The 7,679-nt window shown below is 45.0% G+C and overlaps 1 pseudogene; it reads left to right on the forward strand.

Annotated features, from left to right (window-relative positions):
• The first annotated feature begins 6,951 nt into the window (after window positions 1-6,951).
• LOC116149815 (U2 spliceosomal RNA) lies at window positions 6,952-7,123 on the forward strand (annotated as a pseudogene).
• Window positions 7,124-7,679: the final 556 nt, after the last annotated feature.

Consider the following 7,679-nt stretch of genomic DNA (forward strand, 5'->3'; position numbering starts at 1 on the left):
CCACCATGGGGAACACAGTAACCCGGTCCATGTGTTCTCTTTTGCAAGTTCTCAGGCTCATGTCTAGTTGACAGAAGCTGGAGTCAACTGAAGGCTCTGAACTCCACTCGCTGTATCCTGATGAAGCTCCCCCAAAATACTGAGGTGCAGATTGAAACAAACACTTTCCCAGAAGAGAGAGGGAGGCTGGCTTAACCGCAAAGTGTGAGAAAGGAGGAAGGAACATTCTCCTTAGTGTTTCTAAAAATAGCTCCAGTCAAGACACTTCATTCAAAGTTTTTCAAATATGAAAATGAAACAGAAATCTCGTGCTGCCATCATCCTGAGTTTATCAGAAGATGGAAGAGACAGCAGAAGATCTCTTCCTGGGTCTTGTGCCAAAAAAAAGCTGTTTAAGCCTACCTTTGGTGCATGAGCAAGTTAGTTGGGGGACTGGGGTTTGCCTGCAAGAAGAGAGGAGTCAGGAGAAAAATAAAATCAAAATGGTGATGCATTTGTCAGCTGCTCTTGTTTTCGCCTTCACTTTCCATCTAGATGCTCGGCTCTCTAGTCCCACTTCAGGAGAAGATGGAACTAATCTTAGCTTTCCACTAATTGAGGTAGAATTGTTCTGATTTGGGGAGGAACAGAGAGTCCAAGACCTACTTATTCTATGATTCATGGTTCTGGCTGTGTCTGGACCGGAGCAGGGCGAGAATCTAGACAAGGTGCCCTGTAGGGCTCAGTGGCAGATGACCCAGCTGTGGGAAGCAGAATGAGACAGCGATCAAGGAATTGCAGCTGTCAGGACCCCCGCCCTCTCAGCACTTGGTAAAAGCTGAAATGAGGATGAGGTGACACCTCCCTGGAATCTTACAGGCCTCCCTCGTTCCCCTGGTCCCAGGCTCAGCTCCTCCCTGACAAAACTTTGGCCTGGAAATGCTCCAGGTCCAGAAGTCACGCTCTCTCCAGGAGGTGAGGGGGCAGACTCTTCTCCCTCCCTTGGCCCTAATCTGGCCTCACCTGGGCTCCCCTGGCTCATGCTGCACCCACAAACTCTATGGCTCCAACTCTAGAAGATGGAGCTTAAGAAAAGTTTAGGACATAGTGGATCCTCCATATTTGGTAGCTGTTATCATCAAGTTAGCCTTCTGGGCTTCAGTCTCCTCATCTGTAAAATGGGCTTAACAGCTGCTACCTCGCAAGATGGACCCTAGGCATAAGGATTTAGTGCATGCCCCAGGCACTGTGCTAAGTGCTTCACACGCATAGTCTCATTTATACTAACACAACTACATAGCTACTATTACTATCTTGTTTTACAGATGAGAAATCTGAACAGAGACAGGTTTTAAAAAGCCTGCCCAGGGTCACACAGCTAAAGCCAGGACTGAAAATCAGATTTGTCTGTCTCCAAAGCTCATGTGCTTAATGAATGTTTATAAAGTGCCTCAGTCATAGTAAGAGTATCAGTTCACTATGCTAGGAACCAGATCACCCCAAAACTTAGTGGGCTGAGACAACCAGCTTTTATTCAGCCCACAATTCTGCAGGCCAGTAACTTAGGCTGTGCTCCCCTGAGTGGTTCTTCTGGTCTTTGCTGGGCGCCCTCATGCCTCTGTGTTCAGGGGCAGGGTGGGGAGGTGGCTCTGCTCACCCGTGTTGACTGGCTGTGGCTTGGGGCTCTGTGGCTCTCCTCCACGCGGTCTCTCAGCCCCCAGAAGGCCAGCCTGGGCCTTCTCCCATGGCAGTGACCTAGACTTGGAACTGGCATTCTGTCCCTTCTGCCTCACTCTTCTGTTCAAAGTAAGTCACAAGCCAGCCCAGGTTCAAGAAGTGGGGAAGTGGGTTCCAACTCTTGCTAGGAGGCTCTGCAAAGACACTTTCAGAGGGTGAGATAGGAGAAGTCATTAACAGAGCAATCGATCAATCATGCTAGGCATTCAATAAACAGTGGGCAGTGTTACTACTAGATAATTTTGGACAATATCCACTAGACAAACTCCGGTAACTACCCTACAGCCGCTAAGTTCCCTAGAGAACTCCTTGCAGTGATCTGGGCTCTAGCAGCTACAAGAAGGGCGGAAACACAACTCATCAGAAATCTTTCTCCGCCTTTGGCTCTTCCTTCCTCTGGGGTGACATCCTTCTCCCACATCCCCATGAGGTGGCAGAGGGGACCACCAGCAGCCCCAGGTTGTTCCCACTCTCCGCCACTCACCCCCTGACTGAAAGAGACTGTCTCTATCCCAGCACCTTATGCAAAGCCCCAGAATGACCCCCAGCAGCTCAGGTGGTGTCCCAGGTGCATCCCATAGGTCCTTGCGGTCAACGATTGGCCAAGTCTGAGTCTCAGCTCCATTCCTGACAGAGAAGAGATGTGCCTCCCAAGAGGAAGATGACAGTGCCCTTCCCAGGAGAAGGGGGAGAGGGCACCGGGACAGCCCTTAGTAAATGTCAATAGCCTGCCTTTCTCATGCCCCCAGAGGATGCCCTCCCTGTTTCCCTGGTGTCCCTACACTGATCTGATGCTTCTAGGTTAAAATACACTAACCAGATCTGAAATACTAGTTACAAGTCATAAAGTTCAAGGGAACTTCTCTGAGCTGAAGTAGAATTGCCTTGAAATCCTAATTACGAAATCCTAAATGAGACTATTATAGAAGGATAAAAATGAGAACTATTCAGGTTAGAAAGTGTAAAGAATGAGAAACCAAACCAAACGGGATGGGACAGGAGGTTGATAAGAAGAGAGGGAGGCCTTCTGTATGCAGAGTATACTGGTGGCTTTATTCCTGGTCTGTGGAGCAGCCTGGAACAAAGCCTGTGCAAAAGCTAGAGACAAAGGAGAGCTCCTGGCTTCCGCACCAGAAATTCTCCTTACTTTTTTAACCTTGTGATTCCCTTGGTTCTAACTCAGAGAGACCTGTGCCCAAGTCCCGACTCCCCCAACTTACTAGCTGCATGATCTTGACAGGGGGACATGTCATTTATTGTCCAAACTGGGACACTTTAGAAAGCGAAAGGGGAAAACCAACTAGGGAATATAACAAAAAAGAGGCACACTCACAGACGCAGAGAACAAACTAGTCACCGGTGGGGCGAGGGGCAGGATGGGGCAGGGGCGTAAATACACAAACTAATGCGTATAAAATAAGCTACAAGGATGTATTGTACACCAAGGGAACAGAGCTGAATACTTTTAACTACAAATGGAGTATAACCTTTAAAAATTGTGAATCACTATATTGTACACCTGTAACATATATAATATTGCACAGCAACTGTAATTCGATAAAATAATAATAGTAATAAACAAAATGAAAGGGGATGTTGTTAATGATTTCACAAGGGCAGTATAATGTATGGGCATCCCTCTCTTTTTTAAAAACTCATTTTAATGAAGTACAACGATTTACAGTGTTGTATTAGTCTCTGGTGTGCAGCAGAGCGATGCAGTCATACACACACACATTATATATATTATTTTTCGTTTTACTTTCTATTATAGGTTACTACAAGATATTGAATAGAGTTCCCTGTGCTACACAGTAGGGTCTTGTTGATCTGTTTCACATATAATAGTTAGTTGGGCATTCCTCTCATAAGAAAAATGATAAATACTTACATTCCTAGTGCTATATAGTATCTGTTCAGCACTTGTTAAGTTGTCTTCAGTTCTTTCTATTCTCTCTATAATCTTATGGTGTGGGAACTATTATTATCCCCCACTTTACAGATGAGAAAACTGAGGCTTGGAGAAATCAATTAACTTACCCAAGTCTAGGGGACAATAGGTTTCAGTTTTCCTACAACTACACAGTAATTGGATGGTAAAGAACCATTAGAACTTGACCATCTACGTGAGTCTCCTTGCTGGGAGCACATATCTCGAGAAACTATACAGCTTTCAATGGTGTTCGTCACTGTACACATTTGGAATTGTGCTTCTGGAATGTCCCACTGACTTTGAGGTGCATATATTTCTAAAAATTTTTATCTATTTGTATTGTGATATAATTGCCATATAACATTAGATTACTTTCAGGTGTACAACGTAACCATTCGGTGTTTGTATACATTGTGAAATAATCACAGCAGGTCTAGGTAACTTCCATCACCATACATAGTTACATTTTTTTTCTTGTGATGAAAACTTAAGATCTACTCTCTTAGCAACTTTTCAATATACAGCACAGTATTATTAACTAGAGTCACCTTGCTGTACACATTATTACATCCTCATGACTTATTTATTTTATAACTGGAAGTTTGTACCTTTTGACCCCCTTCAACCTTTTCTTCCCCCACCACCTGCCACACACACACACGGAAGTACCTCTTCTTGAGAATCACTTTTATGACAGTAAGTTTTCATCCATAGAGATTAAATATGATTTTTGAAGAGAACCCAAAGTGATTCAGGTAAAAGTGAATCATCTAAAAGTATATTTTGACTTCTGGATTCCATCTAGGATGTAGAAAGCTGAAAAGAGTGTCATTCCTGCATTAACCACAAGAAAAAGCCAAAAAAAAAAAAATCTAAAAAAAAATCATTACTTTTCTTGAGCGCATCAAAAAACTGATGTCACAGAGCAACACAATTAGCATCAAATTTAAGGAAGAATGGGCTCCTCCAAAGATCGACAGGACATGAGCCCTGGCTCACCTGCAACAGAGCAAAGAAGGAAGACAGGGCCACCAGACAAGTCAGAGGAAGCACCCAGCCAAAATGTCGGAGGACACACAAAGGCCGAGTGTGGGCTCGCATGAGACCATAAAACCCTCGGGGGTTGCAGATGTGGGAGAGCCCCGCATCCCTCAGCAGTTCTCCTCCATGGCCCCCACCAGGCACTCATGAAAAAGATGGGGACAGGGAGGGAGACCAGAGAAAGCTTTCCTCCTTGGTTCAGGACTGGAAGAGGGGAGTGGTCATAGCCGTGGGCTTTCCCACGAGACCCATGAGACCACACCCCTATCTTTCCCTCGCTGTGAAATTCAGCATTAAGCCACTGGGGAAAGGAAAGCCACCCTATGGCCCCTAGAGCACAGGTGAAGACACACTGCAGCTGGAGGAAGGAAAGAGGAAGAAGTCTCTATTCCCAGAGGAGGGGCTGGGCCACACCTTTGGGTCTCTGGTTACTGGAGGAAGGTCAGGATCACTGAGAAAAACCAACTTCCAAGACACAGAGACCAGTGCCTGCCCAAGGTTGGGCTGAATCAGAACAACAGAGAATCTCACTCCCCCTCCTCCACACCCACTGCCAGGCCAACAAGCACCAGGGGACAGGCAACAGCATCCCTGGGGGAGGGTCGGGGATGGGAGGAGACTCCCTCTGTGGTGCAGCCACTCAGGGAAGCGGAAGGGAGGGAAGGAGCACTGAGAAAAATCCTTCTAGCATCCCAGCCCCTCCCTGAGCACATGGTGATGCAGATCAATGGAACAAGTGGAAAGAAAACCAGTGAAGACCTAGCAGCCTGCACAACACTTCCAGCCACCCTGACCTAATTGGATTTATAGACCATTTCAAACAATGACATCAGAATACACATTCTTTACAAGTGCACGTGGAACACTCACCAAGATATTCCATAAAAGAAACTTCAACTCATTTAAGAGACTTGGAATCATGGAAAGGATGATCTCAGATCATAATGGAATTATACTGGAAATAAATAACAGAAAGATATCTGGACAATCCGCAGATATCTATAAATTATGTGCCATACTTCCAAGTAACCCATGAGTCAAAGAAGTCACATGGGAATTAGAAGATATTTTGGGTGGAATGAAAATTAAAACAAAGCATATCAATTTGTGGAATGTAGCTAAAGCAGCACTTAAAGGGAAATTACAGCATCAAGTTATCATTTTAGAAGATGAAGAAAGGTCTCAATTTGAGGTGCTCAACAATAATGAGCAGCTCAAAACATTTATTTAGATCTCCTTTGATATATCTCAGCAATGCTTTGTAAATTTTAGACTAGAGGTCTTGGATATATTTCACCATAAAGTTTTGAATTTACAAAAAGAAAAAAATGACCTCTGAGCATAAAACAGCTTTTATTTCTGTTAGGGGTATATTCCAAATCAAATAAAGAAACTTCACTTGTTCATTTTTATCAACAAAAGTTCAAATAATGAAATGAGGCATTTCTAGCTACCTATCTAAGAGGTAGGTCCAGTTATCAGCTCCTTGAAGGTAAGAGAGTGTCTCTTTGACTGGAGATGAACAACCCTTAACAGATTTTCCTGCCCAGATGGGACTCTCTCACAAAAGCATTTTAAAAGGCATTATATCTCTTAGCCAAATATTACTCATCCTTCAAGACTCAGCTCCAGTGGCACCTTGTCTAAGAAATCATCTCCAATGCCAGCCGGCCATCCATGCTGTTCCTGTGTCTCCCCTGTCACCCTGCGTTTGCCTTTATCTTAACTTGCAGTTAGCCAGTGATAACAGATCTGAAACCGAGCGACAAACATACACCAGTTTACTCCCTCATTTAAAAATGTGAAGGTGGGCAGTCTGAGGCCAGTGTGGCAGCTCCGTGAAGTCATCCACTTCTTCTGCGCCAGCATCCCCACTGCATGGTTTCCATCCTCCAGGTCACCAGATGATCCAAAATGGCAGCTGGAAATGCAGCCTTCTGGTCCACACTGCAGACACCAGGAGGGGCTGAAGGGGCCACAGGTGGCCCTCCCTTTAAGCAGTCTTCCCGGATGTCCCACATCACACTGGCAAGGAGCTAGTCCAGAGGCTACTACTAGTCACAGGGAAAGAAGCGAGAGATGCAATCTTTACCTTGGGTAGCAATGTTCCCAGCTAAGAGTCAGGATTCTATTACTACCGAGGGCGAAAATTGATGTGGACAGGCAACTGGTAGTCCCTGCCCACTCAACTTAACATGCCACGTGGTAATTCCTGGTTGTCTGTCTCTGCTACAAGAATGTGTATCCTGAGTGGCAAGTGCATCACTTCTCAGCCTTTTGGCTAAGATCAGGTGTGGTATCTGAGTGGCCAGTGCAGTACCTGGCACACAGTAGGAATGGAAAAAATTTGAACTTTTGTCCGGAGGTTTATCACACATATGTGAGTGCACTAAACTTAAGTGGATACCTATTTCAATGAGTTTCACACATGAATACACCTCCGTAGCCACCACCCAGGTCAAGATGTAGACCACTGCCCGCCTCCCAGAATTTCCTCCCCACCCCTTCCCAGTTAACTCCTTCCCTAGGTGACCGCCATTCTGACTGTTCTCACCTCAATTAGTTGTGTGTGTTGTTGAATTTCCTGTAAATGAAATCATGGCACTCAACATTTTAACCAACGAATGATTTCTAGGAATTACAACCATCCCATCTAGATTTTCTAGGTTACTTACTCTTCATTCCAAATAGGCTGTTATAAAAACATTACTTCCTAGAAAATTGGATTCCTAATTGACATCCCCAGATGCTGCAAACAGACATGTAGTCCAATTCCCTTTGGCCTGCACTGTTTTCCACAATAAAGTTCTCTCGTCTGTCCTCCTTTTTAAGAGAAACATAGCTTAAAAATGCCACCTCCATCAAGAAGCCTCCTGCTGCAGTCACAGGTGTGCCAGGACACTCACCGTGTGTTTGATGGGGCGAGTGATGACGCTGGGACAAAAACAAAAGCTGGCAACGGAGACAAACAGACTCAGGGCTGGCCATC

Source organism: Camelus dromedarius, chromosome 28, assembly GCF_036321535.1.
Source record: "Camelus dromedarius isolate mCamDro1 chromosome 28, mCamDro1.pat, whole genome shotgun sequence".
Classification (NCBI taxonomy): Eukaryota; Metazoa; Chordata; class Mammalia; order Artiodactyla; family Camelidae; genus Camelus; species Camelus dromedarius.